Here is an 18,281-nt window from a genome sequence, read left to right on the forward strand (position 1 = left end):
CAGGTGGAGTTAGTTGGGGTAGAGTTAGTTGGGGTGGCTGCCAACCCACAACAGCTAATCAGGAGTCCCTAACAGGGGCCAACTGATTCATTGGCTGGGGTGGGACTGCTCCTTAAAGCCCAACTGGGCAATTAGTCTAAACTTGACTGCCTGTTAGGGCCCATGCTATAAATAGGTGGCAGAGCATTTAGGCTAGAGAATGTGTGTTGCTGGCTTCAGGAACTTCTGTGGCCTTAGACTGCCAGGCCCAGGAAACCATCTGACCTATGCTGATACATCTAATGCCATAATATTAGGGCCCAAGGCCTTCCTTTTCATGCTGTATAAAGCTTACTTTGAATTCTGGGGGATTACTTGGTGGCAGCTTGTTTTTTACTAGGAACAGTAACTAACCCAGAAATGGGGCAGGGAGTTGGGAAAAGTAAAGCATGAAAAACTAGAGAAGGACAAACTAAGAGCTGATGTGGAAATAGGCTGGATATATTACCTCTTGGTGAGGGGATATGACTGCAATCTATGTAACCCCATTGACTGCAATAGCTGGGGGCAGCTGCAACTGGGGAACCTCTGTTGGCACTGGGATGAATGAAGGATGCATCTAGGTTAAAACAAAACCTGCAGTAAAATGCTATTTCCCTACTAACCGTAACCTGTTCATTTACAGCTGGAAAAGTGGCTGGGACAAGGTAATGTGTATTTTCTTCAAGGTCTTGTTGCAGATATCACACATTCTATTTGTAATTTACCACTAATACGTACACAATGTAAGAGATCAGGAGCAGACAGCACTATCACTATATTTAGAGATAATGGTGCTTTTCTTTCTTAAGGCTTGATATAAACTTTGATTACATAGCATTTCTTTAATTTGCTGCTATTCAAGAAAACCCTTAGAGCACCGCAGCAAGCAATGCCTCTCTTTTACATTTGCATTTTTTAATTTGCATTTTTTAATTTCCCAGACTACAGCTCCACACCTACACAGGCATCCCCTGTGGGAGGGAAGAGAATATTTTTCAGTATGAATGATACTGTTTCTCTTCCAAAATAGCTGTAGTTATTAATTCCAGGGATTTACAAAAATCACTTTGCTACTGTATCGCGTAAGTGTGGGTTTTTTCCTATCCAACATCAGATGCCAATCTCCTGCCCCCCCGGTACCCATTTTAAATAGTGTAGCCAAGCAAAAAGTTCAGACTGATCAGATGACTGGCTATCGTTCTCAGAAGTCTGATGTTGCATTCCTTGCATACTCAAAAATGCTATTGACTTCAATGAGGCTCTGGGGCCTGTAATGGATGCTGTTATTATTTAGTGTTTTCACTATGCCCCCAAAATGTGCAGGCTTTTCATACAGAACATTATAGATGAGGACACAGACACCAGATACATAAAGGGACTTCAGCATCTAAATGTCTCTGAGGTACCGGGGAAAATGTTTACGGCTGTCTCTGTCACCTCTGACTGTGCCAGGAAGACTATACCCCACCCATTCACTCATGCTCCTATACACCAAGTGTCTAAAAATGTAAAGCTGACACTGGAATGTAGCCACTATTGCACCAGTCAGAATACCCAGAGAGCTTCAGAGTGGAGCTGGGCATATGCTGGGTGCACGATAAGCAGCAGCTATGTTACATTTTTCTGGCACGTGGAGTGGGAATATGTAGCCCTCCGTAGTAGTCAGAGGTGCTGTAGACATGCCACTGACATGCACCACCCAGGCAAACTCTGCTGTATGGGGCCTCTGCCTCCTTCATCTCCCCCACTCATTCCTGTCTGGTTTCTGGGACCTAGTGCGTGGGCAGCCCCCACCCCGAAAATATGTGAGAGTAAGACTTTATTTTGAGCTATTATGCAATCGCCTCTATATACACTACTCAAAAACAAATAAATCAGGATAAATTCTTTTTAAAAATAAAATTAACATATGTTATATAGTAGAGGTTTGAATATATGATTTGTTTTTATCTATAATTTGTTAAAATGATATCTTCTGAAAGATTGTGTATGTGCAGCCCTTGACAGCTCATCAAAACTTGTTAAGTGGCCCGCCAGTCGAAATAATTGCCCACTCCTGCTGCAGACAGATGTGGGAAGTGCATTCTGTATATGGTTGAGGTGAGAGGGGGAATCATAGAACAATAGAAATTAAGGGCTGAAAGGGACCTCGAAAGATCATCGAGTACCTCTTGCTCTGGGCAGGTATGCTGCTGAGATCAAATGATCTCAGCAAGGTGTCTGTCCCCATCTCCTTTTGAAGACTTCCAAGGTTGGGGACTGACCTCCTTAGGAAATCTACTGCAGATTCTGGTCACCCTTACTGTAAAGAAGTTCTTCCTTACATCCAAGCTGAAACCACCCTCTAACAGTTTATGGCCACTGCTCCTTGTCCTCCCCTGGGGCACCCTAGTGAACAGTTTTTTCCCCAATTCCAGATATTCACCCCTTACATACCTATAGATGGCCACCAACTCCTCCTCTCAGTCTTTTCTTCCCCAGGCTGAACAGTCTCAGATCCCTTAATCTTTCTTCATAAGGTTTGTCCTCCAGGCTCTTCATCATTCATATAGCCTTCCTCTGGACCCTTTCAAGATTCTCCACACATTTTTTGAAGTGTGGTGCCCAGAACTGGACACTGTACTCCAACTGGGGTCTCACCAGTGCAGAGTAGAGAGGAAGTATCACTTCCTTAGCCCTGCTTGCAATGCAGGCTATTAGCTCTGCTATTAGCTCTGTTGGCTACAGCATCACACTGGCAGCTCATGTTCATCCTGTGATCAACCATAACCCCAAGGTCCCTTTGAGCCATCGTACTGGCCAGGACATCTCCTCCTAACCAATATTCATGTTGCTGGTTACTTCTCCCCAGATGAAGTACTCTGCATTTATCCTTATTGAACTGCATCCAGTTCTGCTCCGCCCACCTTTCCACCTTGTCAGGTCTGCTTGGATCCACATCCTATCCCCTAGTAGGGACGCTTTTCCCCATAACTTAGTATCATCCACAAACCTAAACCATTGACAAAGATGTTGAACAGCACAGGGCCAAGAACTGAACCCTGCGGGACGCCACTGGCCACCTCCTGTCAAGATGATACAGACCCGTTCACTAACACTCTCTGGGTTCGACCCCTTAGCCAGTTCCCAACCCACCTGACCATGGACTCTGCCAGCCCGCAATCCCCCAGTTTTTTTTATAAGAGCATTATGGGAGACCATATTGAAGACTTCTTAAAATCCAAGTATATGACATCAACTGCATCTCCCACATCTAAGCAACGTTGGGTCAGGCACGACCTGCCCACAATTAAACCATGTTGGCTATCCTTCAACATCATGTCTTCTGCCAGTCTTTCACAAATGGACTTCTTTATAATTTTTTTCCAAAAATCTACTCTGTATTAAGGTCAAACTGACTGGCCTATAGTTTCCCAGATCCTCCCTCCCCTCCTTCTTAAAGAGTGGCATCACATTGGTCCTTTTCCAATCTTCCGGGAACTCACCATGAGTCTTCAGATACCTTTGCCAACAGTCCTGCAATGACTCCAAACAATTTCATCAGCACTCTCAGGTGTAGTTCATCTGGTTCTGCTGACTTGAAGACATTCAGGCACTCTAAGTGCTCCCGCACCACCTCGACACTGACCATTGGTTGGCGATTCCCCCTCTTCCCCCACCCCTGCATCTGTCCAGTATCCAACCAGGCAGGCAACCACCGTTTGAACACCGATGCAAAGTATTCATTAAAGAGTTCAGCTTTCTCCTGACTGTCTGTTACCAGCTGTCCCTTCCCATTCTGCAAGGGCCCCATATTTTCCCTTCGTCTTCCTCCTGCTCCCTATATACCTAAAGAAGGACTTCTTATTGTCCTTGATTTCCTTCACCAACCTGATTTCGGTCACTGCCCTTGTCTTCCTTATCCTCTCCCTACAAATATGGGTTATTCTTGTGTATTTATCCTTGGTGACTACCCCTTGTTTCCACTATCCGTAAGCCTCCTTTTTCTTTTTTAAGTACTCCTTGAACCCCCTGGCCCGTTTACCACCTTAATGAGGAAGGTGAGAGAGGGAGATGTATAAGGGGTCATGTGGTTTTGATCCCATTTCAGATTATTTCATACACAACTGAGTGGCATCAACCTTCAGGAGCACTTGTGTCCTACATTTTGGGTTATCCTATGGCAGGTTACAGAACCTCCTCAATGATCATCCCCACCCCAACAACTATGCAAAGGTTCCATGATAAATTCAAACCCACATTGCTCCTGTGCAGATGCAGGCATGGGTCTAACTGGAACTGCAAGAGTGGATCCATACAGAGCCCCAGTGAAAGGGACTCTGAAAAGGTGGAGGGGCCCTTCTATGCAGATCCAGTTTCAAGATAAGGGCCTCGGTGGCAAATAATTTTAACTGCTATGTCTTGATCTGTTAAACGTTGAATCGTGAAAGAAGATACGAAATGCATTCTTCATACATATGGTAACCCCTCTATGGGGTGGAACCAGACGTCTGAGGCTTTCTAGGTCAGTTCTATAATGAAAGGGAAACCAGTGACAGAGTCTGGGGATGTTCTAGGTGCAACTTATGTTACTTACACATAAGTACCAGTCTTGCAACAGGGTGGGAAGCAGAAGGACAATCACTTCTATTAGTCTGACAACAATGCCCAGGGAGCCACTTAAGAATTGACTCCAACTACAGACCAAGGCAGAGAGCAAATTCTCTTGCTGTTCACATAGCTCTCTCTACTCAGAACCTTGCACAACAAATCTAACAAAAACACAGCATGTCATCCCCAGACGGAACATTTGCTCACATAGAAAAAAAAAAAAAGCTTGGAAGATTATATGGAACTGCTCCACCTCATAACATCTGCCATAACAATCCTTTATTTGTCAGTCTTTTCCTTTATGATGCCCCTTTCTTAAAGCTTGACTAGGTTACGGCATCAAAGGGGCAGAGTAATCATATTGTTTCACTTAAAAGAGGAAAGAGAAGTATACAGTACACAATCTGCCTATCATATCACTTCAAAATCATATTAAATGGCAAGATAAGGTACTGGGGAAAAATACCTAGCCATATAAAACAGCAAACGTACCAAATGGAGCTTTTACACAGGCATGAGGTCTGATAAACTATCATGGTTATATGGTCCCTATCATTCAAAGTGCTTTATAGTGTGTATTTTCACACATGGATAAGGTGAAGCAGAGAACAGGTAAGTGTTCGAGTACAGGATCACACAAACAGTAAATGGCAGAGAGATAGACAACCCAGAAATCCTGGTTCTCAGGATGAAGAAGGAAAACCCTTTGTTACATAACTTCATCCTCTGTATCTTCCAATGCAGCAGTTGACAATCTTTTTGTGGCAGCAGGTCAGAATGACACAGCTCAGGTCCAAAGTGGGCTGGTACTAGGACCTGGCCACCAGCATTACTACTTCTCCTGGATGCTCAGCTATAGATCACCACCAGCTGGGCAAAGCTCCAGCCACTGAAGTCCCCCTTGTCTGCAGGCTGGATCAAGTGACTCCATGGACCAGATATGGACAGTGGGCTGTAGGTTGCCAGCCCTTGTTGTAAGGTATGAGCTTCAGGTTGTAAACTCTGCAGGTTGGGAACTCTCTCTTTATACAGCATGGAGGATGTTGGCAACTCTTTACATATATTAAGTATAGCAAATTTTTCTTGTATACAACACACATCTTTCCCCCCCAACAGTCAGGTGTGTGTATTAAGCAAGGGTAACTGATTTTCTGCTCAGGACAGATATCCCACAGTATAACAAATGTGACATTATTATTCAGGCAGCTGAGAGAGCTAATCGACTCAGTGGCTTATTATTTTTCACTCCACATCTCTCCTTCTTAATGCTCTTGACGTTCCACTAATCAAGCTAACCTTTGTTGGAGCAATTTTGCTGTCTGCTAACTGCTTCTGGTCCCTCTCCTCCTAGTTCACAGTCCTGGGGACTTTTTACCTCTTTTCAAAATCAAGGATCTGCCTTTAGCAGCAGCTAGGGAGGGTGAGTCAGCTGAAAGGGAGGGTGAGTCAGCTACAGATTAGGCTGTGTCCCTTGCTCTCTGCAGCTATGACTGGAAAAATCTTATTTTCTTTATTCTGCCTTTCAAAAAGAAGGTGCATATTATATTCTAGGGCAGGCTGTATGCTAGATAATACATTATAAGTAATATTCCTAGTCTGCTGCTCTAACCACTAAACCTACCAATGTTTTCACACTTCAAATTTAACTGACTTCTGAAGAGATCATTTTGAAAGTCTATGTTAATTGCATTACTTCAGTACTACTAATTAACATGTAATAATAATAATCATGACTAATAATAATGCTGCTAATAAGGATTTAATCCTACAGATTGTTTTTATGAAAGCACTTTGATAATAATGATTATTTATTCTTTTAGTGCATTCTTCATGCAAACAGCTCCAAGTACAGTGGTGATTAATAAAGCTAAAGAAATTGAGAGATAGACAAAATAATAAGCTTCTGAGACTACCAATGTGCTGATCTTATTAACGAAACATTAACAAAAAATGGGGTTGTAAAAGATATTCCTCAGGACAAAACCTTCAAGCAGGAGCAAACAGGCCTGTGTCTCAATGCCACTTCTGTTGTTAGTCCAGCAAATACAATCAATGGCAAATGACAGTTAGTACTTGCATTGTGGCTTGTGGAACAGATCCTCAGCTGGTCCAGCTGCAGTGGAACAGTGCTCATTTATGGTAGCTGAGAACACGGTCCAAAAGCTTCCAAGTGTCCCAGCATGAACAAATGCTGAACATGTCTCTTCTATGATGGGCACCAGGAGACTCTTAGGGCCTTTGAGTTGCACTTTGAGCTGCTCAAATGTTGACCAGTGTTAGTTTTAGCTACAGTTTGCAGCAGTCACACCTTAAGGCAAAAAACCTTCTCTGACTCTCCCCTACCTGCACAGCTAGGACTTGCCACTGTAGGGCTGGCAAGCAGGGGCTGGACTAGGAGATGCAACTGTGGGTTGCCACTATAGGGCTGGTGAGCCAGGGCAGGCTACTAGTCCTCCTCTAGGTGGGAGGGATTGTGTGAGAGATGGGTTGGGAGGGTGGAAACATGAAGCTGGGTGGTAGACAGTTAATGGAATGGGGGTGGGTAATGAAATGAGAGGTGGAAAGGAAAAGGGGGTGGTGCCAGAACATCCCCCTGGGCAATAGAGTTCAGGGGGTGGAAAGTTTGTCCACACAGATCAACAGGATGGGGAGGGGCCATTGCATCCTGCTATGCTGGAGGACTGCATTTGTGGGAAATGGCCGCACATTAATGGAACGTGAACTGAATAACATGGATTAGAGATAAACCTGCCCTGGAGTGGCGTAACTTTAAGCTACCTAAAGCGTGCTTAAAACTAGTCTCAGGTGTTAATGTGTGGACAATCCAGGGAGTAAGAGCTCCAGGAGGCACATAAAATGAATGTGTAACAAGGCCCTTAAATACCACCAGTAGTTGGGTACAGTGGACATGGTGGCTATAGAAAAATAATCTAAGATATCTTGGTAATTTAGACATATTAAGAGAGGTCTAACAGGTCTCTCTTGTCTGTAGTGTCTAGGATTTAAATTCAGGAGAGATGCTTCCCTTCCAACCCTCCTTGCCCTAGATTAAGCAAAGGGCTGCAGCCTGGCCAACGTTAGATTTTCACTGACATGTCTATTGAGCAACAGAAGAAACTGAGCTGGATCAGAACTGCCAGGAAGGCCAGGTCTGCGCTACACAGTTCTGCCAGCGTGGCTGTGCTGACTAGGAATATGCAAAAATTATACCTCTCTGCCTGCAGACTTGCTGTGCAGACCCAACTTCTACCAGCAGAAGAATCCTTTTGCCAAGACAGTATATGGCATTTGGGGACTGGGGTAACCAAGGACCCTTTTTACTGGTATAAGAAGCATCTCCACTAGGTGACTTTCCCAGCTGTAAAGCTCCATCCACAGACCCTCCCCCAGGGTGTTTCTACACATGCAATTAATGCAAAGTAATAAACTCCAGTGCATATCATGCTGGAGTTTATTGCTCCCGGGTGCCGCATCCACATACGTGCCCAGGACTGTAGCATATTGAGCTGGGTTCAAGAAGCCTGGGCTGGCAGGAGCCTAGTGAGCCAGCCTGCCAGCTCAGGGCTGCTCTGACCTGGCTCAGCGTGCTGCGGAGGGGCTGACTGGGGCACAAGGGTGCTTCAGTGCAAGGCTAGCCGGCAGGCAGCCGCCACACTGAAGCAGTCATGTGCCAGCCAGCCCCACCAGTGTTTACACGTGCGTTGCTGCACAGTCAAGAGCACTGCAGGATACTACTTATATTTACAAGTATTAACCTACGGCAGAGTTAATTAGTTTACTGTAGCCTAATAGAGCTGCACATGTAGACATAGAGACTTTACTGTGGAGCTAATTAGGCAGCTTCACAGTAAATGTCTCATGTAGACGCACCCCCAGTATCGCAGACTAACCCTAAAAAAGAAATTCAGTGGGAAAGGTCCCCATTGGAAGCCAGAATCCCCACAGGGAGAACAACTTTCTAATTAAAACTTGTTCCTATCCTGTGACAATCATTTCAACAGTGTGCTTTTACTGTGACACCAGAAGGAACTGCATTCAGAAATACATTGTGTGTGAGAAGTAGGGAGGACTCTGAACTGAACCTTACTGGAGCTTTGGATATAAATGGCAATAACCCACAGTGACTTGTCACAGTGACTTGTTCACAGGCTCCACAGTGACGTATCCAGACGCTGGCATTTAGGAAAGCAGACAGGGCAGCAGTGGGTTTTGGGAGGAGTTGCGTGGGAGTATCCAAAGCCGAGGTCTGGGAGGAGCAGTTACTTGGAAGAAGAGCTGAGGCACAGGAACCTGTTTCTGGGGAATTTCTCCTCATGGTTCCCTTTTTCCTTTCCTGCTTCTACACAATGATATTTGCTTAGTTAGTTTGGAAAATGATGAATTATAAACAAGGTAGAATAAAAAACCCCCAAAAACTCCAGGTAAACATGGGATGGTAAAATGACGGAGCTGATAAAGCAGAAGCCCAGCTTGTGGATAGGGAATGTGTGCGTAGGTGGTAAGGAATAGCTGGCGTGTTTTGAACAGACACTGTATAAACACTGTCCGAGGTTCATGGAAGTACTGAGCAGCCCCGACTATCTTTTTGTGAAGGGGGTGAACAATATTTCTTTCCAAATAAATATCAAGAGGAGTTGCAAAAATCCAATTAAAACAGGAAGAGATCTTAGCAGATCTAATAGAGGCTTTCTACACTGCTAGGTGATCATTCTCTAAACTAATCTGCAAACAAAGATAATGAAGGCTAGCTGTTCCTCAGGGAATGGTCGTATTTTCTAACTCGGGAGTAAGTTATGTTGAACGAGAAGACAAAAAGTCATAAACTAGAATTGGATGGTTAGCCAGGCAGGAGGTGCAGGGAGGATACAGTTCTTTAGAGTGAATTGCTTGGGTTACATGCCATAAGTAGAGACAACAGAAATCTGTGGGAACTGTTGGCATGCAGAGAGTTCCTCACCAGGCCTCCTGCAATTTGCAGAACTCGGCAGAATTTCTTCTTGCTGAGAGGGGCTCAGATTTCAGCTCTCAAGATCACTATGACACAGGGAAGGCTGTAAAAAAACAGTTGGATCCTCAAGAGTACACCAACCTTGAAGGTGAACCATTTTAGGTGGCTAGTTTGAGATTCCCGGTGGCTGCAGATACCTGGTCTACACTAGGGTTCATGGCAATGCTAACAGCAGTACAGCTGGACAGGGGAAGTGTCTCACTTGCAGCTTAGATTTCAGAGAAGATGACAAAACCCAGAGGAAGAATGTAGTTCCATGAGGAAATCTGGATTATGGACACACTGACTGTCTATTGTTCCCAGGGTTACCAGATATACCCACTTGGCATGCCTAAAGTGGGCCCAAGCCTGCTTCAAAGGACACCAGTGGGGGTTTTGCTAGGCATTTCCATGCAAGCAGGATAGGGCCCAACTGCAATCAATCAGAATGTACCTAACAGCAAGGCTGTGGAAGGCAAGTTCATTCTACTTCCTCCTGGTTGCCACTGGCGTGGCGGTGGCTGAGGTTTTCAGACATGAGCTCCCCTGCACAGTCAGCATTCAACCAATATCTAACCCCCTATCTAGAGTTAGAATTAAGCATCTGCTCTTGGTTAATGGTTCCTTCTCTAGCTGTCAAAGTGACCTCTCTCTCTCCTCAGTCCCACTTCACCTCCGTGTATACAGAATATCATCCCAAGTGAAACGAACATTATCAGAAGCACATTTACTGTATGTTTGTGTTAGGAGACCAGGGTCACAGCCATTAATCCAGAAGATTGCTCCATGATGGATTACCCCAAACAGTGTTTTGCACAAAGGTTATACGGTATATCACACATAGGGCAAAGATCATATAAGCCTTCTGCTGAAGCCTCACTGAAGTCACGTTTACTGTAACCAAGAGGTCAAATTCCACAGGAAAGCAATAGGAACTACATACATGACAGTGGGGCAATCAGCCTTCAACAGACCTACTATGCATTTAGGATATATGTTACTCGTCCTGTACATGCTAGCTATGGTTTGGCAAAGGTCGCAGTTAGAAAGCAGAAGACAATCACAGTCTGTGCGTGCTCTGTTATGTTGCATTTGGTGATATGAGGTGTCACAGAAAGTGGCAGAACAACAGAGAGAGAATTTGCCTGCTCCAGCAATGGGGATTTGGAAGTGCAGGGGAGAGTGCTGGAAATAAAGAGAGGGCCAGCTTCCTTAGGGGAGTGCTGTCCTTACAGGGAAGCCAGGTGGAAGAGAATCAGGCAGGCTGTTAATATCAGTCTTGTTCAATTAACTCTTAGTAAAGCCGAGGCAATCAGCCTGGTGACAATTACAGATTTCAGAACACAGTGGTACTCAAGTGGTCAGCACAGGAATAGTGAGCAGTTACAAGTGTTTCAGGAATAGCAATAACAGTATGAGCTAATTAGCGATGAGCAGGATTTGGAATCATTTACTTGGAAGATAAAGACTGTAAATTACTAAAAGCAGGCCCTGCTTGAAGAAGTGAGTAGCATGCTTCCAACTAAAAGCAGTACGTCAGTGATGAATCCCACTATCACATGACTTTTTTGGTGAGCACTTTCAGGGCTTTCCGCAGCTTCCCCTCTCTAATTTTACCATACGGTTAACGACACAATGGATTCAATCCATTTTACCTGTATGCAGCAGCTATTGTCAAACAGAAAATCTATCATAGGATACAAAGCACTGCTTTGTTAGCTCTGAAGATTTCTATTTTCCCTTTCCTTTCTTAGGATGTTCAAAGGGATATTTTGCCCATGCAAGCCAGCCTTGCATACTTAAAGCACTAGAACGTGAACTGCTTATTTATACTCAGGCCAGGTGCTATGTAGATTATCACAGTCAAGCTTTGCTGTTCTGTGTTACAAAGACCTCCACCTTGACCTCTGCCCAAAAGAAAGGAAAGCGAGAGAGGTAATTTTGTATACTAACCAGACTACATCTCTCCTGAATAGAGACTTCAGTTATCAATACCAACGGGGGAGTTCAGGAGCTTTCTGCACTGGGCTATTACGGATGGCTGGAGCTGATCTGAGACCAAACTTGCTGTCAGGGCATAGCTGGAATTTCAGAAGGGCAGAATCTCCGTCAGAGAGCAGCAGTGCTAATTACATGACGAAGGGGTCATTTTTCAGGGTGACATGTAAGGTATTAGACGTGCATCTCACTTTAATATCGACAGAACACATGCGCCCATCTCCCTGCGCATTCAATGGAAAATTTACCCCTTAACTTGAGCAATGAGACAGGGATGAAACTCATTTGTTTCATTAAGGAATTGTACAGAAAAAAAATTAACTGAAAGAGTCTACACAGGGCATGTCCTGTCAGAAAAGATAATGCACAAGCCTAAATTGTGTTATCATTTAAATCGGTGGTTCTCAACCTTTTTTGTACCAGGACCCATTTGTAAACATTGATGGCCAGTCCTGACTCAGTGCCCCTCACTCCTGACTCACTGCCCCCTGCCCCCAGGTCCCAGCCCCCCAGGGTGTGGAGCAAGGGGTATATTTGTGGGTATATTTGCAGGGTGTGTATGGGGAAGAAGGGGGTCCCCAAGAAGCCCCTTGCAGGCTAGATCTCTGCCAGCCTGAAAGGCAAAATGCACAGTTTCCCACGTTGTTCTCTTTTAAAGGAGCTTCCATTTTTAAAGTTTGTTTGTGGCCCTTTCTTATATTCTTGTGACCCACTTTTGAGTTATGACCCACAGGTTGAGAAACACTGATTTAAAAAATAAATGTCTAAAAGATCTAAAATCCCTTCTCTTTCCAGTGTGTGTGTGTGTGTGTGTGTGTGTGTGTGTGTGTGTGTGTAGCAGCAGCAGGCTGAGTAACTACTCTAGTATTTTAACTTTCTGGACCTGGGACATGGCCAGGAAGGGCAAAGTGCTGCTCAGGAGATGAGGTCCAAAGGTGAACAGCTGCTCTGCTCCTAGGCTGACTATTTGCCAGGCTAATCCAGGAGCTTTCTGTATAGGTATTTGAACAATCCCTTCGTTCCAGTCCTTAATATCATCTCTCGTAGCCAACCCACCTCCACCAGGGAGTCTTGTCTGGAAAGGGAGTTCAGGGATCCCAGAGCCACCGGCTACAGCAGTCCCTTGAATGCCTTATTTAACCTGTTTTTGCGTACCTGCAGTAATGATGTTTTGAATACCCCCTTTGGGAGGATACTATACTGACCAATTACCCTGCATCTAAGAACTTTTTCCAGGTACCTAGTGAAACTTATTCTCCCCTAGCACCAGTTAGCAGATCCAATGATATTCTGAGCCTAGGACTAATTTATATCAGCATTTCAAAGGTATTTATTGGCCAGTATCATTCAATTAAACCCAAAAAAGGAGATCTAGGACACCAGATAATTTTCACTAAACTCAAGGGGAAAGACTCACTTTGGTCTGAAAAAGCATCAGTTGGGCCCTGAAATGCTTGACTGTAGTCATTAATGCTTAATTTTTGGATATATGTTGCAGTGCACGAGGAAGCAGATAAATGGCATTTCCAGTCATTAAACTTTGATGTTCAGAGAAAGCTGGCACCAAACTTCATTATGTTAAAACTGGCATATAGGGTAGAAATAGCACAATTTGATATTTATGACATGATTGTTTCTTATAAATATTGAAATGCGGTGATTATTACTGGAGGAGCCTGGCTATCACTTCTACACAAGGCTTCCAAAAAGGAACAAGTAGGAATGACATCTCTCTGAAAATCCGCAAGACAAAAATATCTCCCTAGTTCCCCTGTGATGTGAGAACAGGGATGAAATCAAACTTAGTAGAAAATATTAAACTCTAGAATGAGATTAGGAGGCCTGGTTCTGACTACTTTCACATTGGGGACCATGGGCATTGGACCAGTGCACAAGCAATGGCTAGACTTAGACCCAAGGAAGTTCTGCCCTAGCCTGGAGCTCTGAGAAAGTTGCAGATTTTCAAAGGGGCTTAGCTTTGAGTGCTCACCTTCCACTGAAAGCCATCACTTCCCTGAGCAAATGATGATATTTTCCAGAATAACCCAGTACACGTTCAGTTGCAACATGCACCTGAGTGCAAATGTGCTCAATATGCAAACTAAGATATTATAAGTAAAAGAGAAACTGTGTCAAGGAAGCCTGTATCATCTGTACTCTGTAATTCAAGATCAGAGATCCCAAGTGTGCTAATTTTGAATTCTTTCAGGGTTACCTGTCTCCAAAGCAAATCAGCTCTGCCAGCTGAGACACCCTGGAGTGTATATTGAAAACACTTCACTATCCCTTGAAGTGACAGATTAAGATCCCTGGTAACAAAATTTTACTCACTCCAGTCCTCAAACAATTCCCCCAGCCCCACCTTCAATTCAGGATCAGGTTCAAAACTGACAGCATTGTTTGTAAAATCTTCCATACAGCTACTCCAGCCTGCTTCATGGCCTTTGAGACTATTCATCTCTTGTTTGTAGCAGTGACAAACAGAAGTAAATCCAGAGAAATCAGGGCTACTTTGCTGTAAGACCAGAATGAGGTTCCTCTTCTCTCTCTTTTCTCCCTGTAACTGTAACAATGGTTTCTTCGCTGTCCTGCCATATGATAAATTCTTGGCACAGGGTTCTTCTCTGTAACCCCTGCTTGCTACAGCCCTTTCCCAGTATCAAACTGCTTTCTCAGCCTTCCATCAGATCTCATTTCTCAGATGAAAATTCATCTTTCTCCCTGACTATACCTCTTAATTTCTCCATCACTGATTTTATATATCTCTATGCAATTATACTATTAAACTCTGTTGAGCAGCTTGGGTCAGTTTCTATTAAAGCCACACCTTAGACAAAATATGGCTACATTATACTATGCCAGTCTCTGATGAAACAGATAACTAGATATATGCTCTTTGCAGTGTTTCTCAAACACAGGGTTGTGACCTTAAGGGGCTAGTGGGGTCATGAAACACAACCGGGGGTTGCAAGGTTTGAAAATTTTATGAGTCTATGGTAAAGAAAATAAAATTTTCAGAATAACTTTGGGGCAGCTCAAACCTTCCAGCATTCAAAGTTCCAATATAGTGGTACTGTGCATTTTTCACTCTTGGTTTTATAATGTGTGTAAGGGAACATTAACATTTTTACTTCAAGTAATGGGTTGCCAAGCTGAAAAGGTCATGAAATACTGGGCAAATGTATGAAGTGATTTCTGACTTGAACTGGTGCTTGCTCTTGTTTGGAGATGGACTGTCTACAACAGGTCAGTATCTCCAACTTGCTTCCAGTAAGCCAACGCTGACTTCACTCAGAGGGGAACTGAAGCCGAGGTGAGATTATGTATTTCATAAGGGTTAATATTAAGAACAAATCAGAGAGTACTGAGAACTCGCTCGCTGGCACTGCTCCATTACCTCCTTCTTCCTCCTACACCCTACATATCAGCAGAAATAATGTCTCCTAATTTTTATGTGAAGTATACTGACCCTAGATCTAAATGTTGTTAATGGGGCGCTGTATGAGTGAGATTTTTAAAAGTTGCTTGTATGTTCCCAAAAAGATTTTTAAAAACCCTGTTACAGCTGATTAGAAATACAATTATTTCTGGAGTTTTTCAATATCTGAGATACTTAGTAGGTTTCTCAGAGCCTAAAGATAAAAAAAGGTTATGTGTTTGAAAATGATGTGTGGCCTATGTAGGATGTGTCATTGTCATTTCTGTGCCAGATGAATTACTGGGTGCAAGTCCTTGGAAACCCTATGCACCATTCTGTTTTCTAAGGGATACCCAAGAAGTCACAACCCAGAAGAGTCCTTCTGGGTAAAACTTCAGGGATCCTGGAAAAAGGGCCTCAGATTGTTCCCTGGTGCAGCCAGTCAGGCAGAGTGTGATTCTTAACAGTGGCTCTCACACCATTGACTCAAGCGTCTTATCTGTCTTAGGTTATCTATATGCCAAGGCAACCTGACTTGTCACTTAGGACACACTGAATCAACAACAGAGGATGAAAAGCAACCATCATGTTTGTCACAGTATTGGATTAAGTAAGCCTACTGTTTATGAAAGCTTATGCTACACATCTCTGGTTTAGAAATCCGCCCTGCCTTCAACCATCCTGTTCACTGGGACCCTCAGGGACTGCTGATAGGTATACTTCCTTGGGGAAGTCTGCAATATACTTAGGTATCAGCAGCTGATGAAGTGAGCTTCAGGTCATGAAAGCTTGTACTATATCTATCTATATACACACTCTACTTTGATTAGTCTAGTGGTTCTCAAACTTTTTTTTTCAGGGGCCACTTGAAAATTGCTGAGGGTCTCAGTGCAGATCACTTAATAAACTAATAGAAATAAAAATAAATCAAGTGCAAGGCCAAGTACAGAAATGCTCGATTGTTCTGCAACCTTTCTTTGGACCACCTGAATGGACCTTGCGGACCAGTGGTGGGCCATGGATCACAGTTTGAAATCCTCTTGCCTGAAGGTGTAAATCTACCTGCCTTCTAATCTACTTAAGTGCATCATTCTCTTTGCATGGACTGGCAGAATTACTCCTCTGCCTGACTTCAAACTACATGAGGGAACTATGAGTTCATGACAAATATCAGACTAAAGTCAAAGATAAAATCCATCATGTTTTTCATTTTCTATGCAGAAAACACTTGGGGCAGTCTCAGAGTAGGCATGGTAGCCAGGAGTTCCAGATAGTAAAACTTTAAAAATGAACTTGAACAGGGAATTGGAGAACAGGAAATCATCCAAAGACTGGGCTGCCTTAGGTATGGTCTAAACCAAGACTCTGGATACTTATCCAACTATGTGGATCAGCTTTTACAACCCCTGTGTTGCTCAGTGGGTTAATGGCTTTGTTTTTCTCTCTCCTACCCACCTTACCTTTCCTAGCACTGCTCCCTTCTTTTCCCTCCTCACTCCTTGTATTTTAATCATGGCTTTCTATTTAGAAGTTCTGCTTGCTGTAGTCCCTTCATAACATCTGATGAAATAAGCTACTTCTTATAGAAACGTATGCATCTCTGTGTTAGTTATCTTATAAGGTGTAAATCTACCATGCCTTCTGTGAGAGTTTCAGAGCCATCTCACCTAAATAAATAACATAACCGCTATCGTTGCATGGACACTGAAGTCACCCAAAGCAATAAACATAGGCAATTTCATTACCCAGAGTCTGGCATATGGAGCCTCTGTTGAGAATGAACCAAAGGAAGATCAAGCTCTCACGCAAAGAAAATATTTCTAGCCCTTATTGTTCAGAAGAGAACGTGAGAAATACGAACTGATGGAAGGATGCTTTCCTGAATCTGCAGACAGCCTCAAACAGTAGCTCTGGGAAGTGAAAGATACTCCATTCAGTTTGAGAGATTGACTCGGAAACCTAAAGATGACAATTTAAATGTAAGAATGTTCAGTATTTCCTTGGCCAATCAATTTTGCAGACTGTCCAGCTAATGCATTTATCGCCAAACTCCATTCTGTCATCCCCTCAACTCCACAGGTGCTTGGAGTCACAATTACTGCTCCCCACAGGTCCAAACCTCTAACTTCACCCCTGACAAGAGATGATGCATAGTTAGCATTTCCAATCCACCACTCTGCAGAACACTGGGAATGGAAAATGTGGGGGACATTCTAAGATAAACTGAATTTAATATCTGAAGAAATAATACAGTGGCCCCTGTCCTGACTACATTATTCATTTTCATATTTAATTCATAAAAATCTCCATCTTTTAATTTAAATGAGGCTGCTACAGAATTTCCAGCCCCCTGCAGGAGACTGCCCCAGAATCCAGGCATTTTGCTGCAATGTTTAGTTCCAGCTTGCTGTAGAGGGTATGGAGCCCAATTCCAATTACCCTCCCGTTATATACCTTTTTTTATTCTTTGGAGATCTCTTAAGCAAGTTTTACATTTTCTGCAGCACCTTTGAAAAAGAAATGGATGGGCTCAGTCTAAAACACCTGTAGGCACAGGGCCGGATTCTGATCTCATTTAACACGGCCGTCCATCTGGCCTTACCTTGCTGAAGTTAATGGAAGGCCTGTAGGCCTTCACGTACTGAATTTAACTATCTGCCATGTCTTTGAGGTTACAACGCCGACCTAAGAGAAGGTACAATGTAAGATCAATGTTAAGGAGAGAATTTCATTTAAGAGACCATCCTTTCCCATCAGACATGATAGGAGATTTACTATTCCAATATTCTTGTTGAAACTAGAAGAGAGAGAAAATAAACAGGAACATATATTTTCATTTTATGACTGCGAACAACATTTCATACTGTAAACATATCTTGGTCTATAACATTTACCCAGTAAAAAAATAATTTCAATACAGTCCTTATTGCTGGCTTGGCAGAGCCTTCCTAGAACATTGTGTTAATGATTAATATGAAGTCAGTGGAATTCCACAGTTGCTGAGAGTCTTGTGCCCAAGAATGAACTGCATTGCTAAATCAGCAAAGACAGTTGTCAAGGTAACCTCTATGTAATCTATTTAACTGGCTCCCAAAACACCAATCAAGGTCAGATAACGCACTCAAGCACCATATGAACACACTCATACGGCATAAAGCTTTGTATCAAGACAGCAGGGAGGAAAAAACCTCATTAGGAAGTAGGAGGGAAAAAACTAAATTCAGTTTTGAGGAGTGTTAATTGGGATTGCAGTTAGCTTTGTAGGGA

Source organism: Alligator sinensis, unplaced genomic scaffold (assembly GCF_000455745.1).
Source record: "Alligator sinensis unplaced genomic scaffold, ASM45574v1 scaffold207_1, whole genome shotgun sequence".
Taxonomy (NCBI): domain Eukaryota; kingdom Metazoa; phylum Chordata; order Crocodylia; family Alligatoridae; genus Alligator; species Alligator sinensis.